This window comes from Eimeria mitis, genomic scaffold, assembly GCF_000499745.2.
Source record: "Eimeria mitis Houghton genomic scaffold, Emh_scaff1215, whole genome shotgun sequence".
Classification (NCBI taxonomy): domain Eukaryota; phylum Apicomplexa; class Conoidasida; order Eucoccidiorida; family Eimeriidae; genus Eimeria; species Eimeria mitis.
In genome coordinates this window covers 1-326 of record NW_013568247.1, presented here as the reverse complement: position 1 = coordinate 326, position 326 = coordinate 1, and positions in this window count along the sequence as shown.

Here is a 326-nt window from a genome sequence, read left to right as displayed (position 1 = left end):
GCCCACCGACAGCCCGTCCGTCCTCAGCATATACGGCAGTGTATACTATGCTGCACCTGAAGGTAATATAATATATTTATTTTTATTTTTATTTTTATATATTTATATTTATTTATTTATATTTATTTATTTATATTTGTGTTTATATAATAGTTTATTATAGTAGAGATGGAGTGGTGATAGTTTTGTTTTTTTTGGATTGGTAGTGTATTCTATGCTGCACCTGAAGGTAATATAATATATTATATTTATATAAATATATTTATATTTATATATATATATATATATATATATATATATATATATATATATATATATATATATAT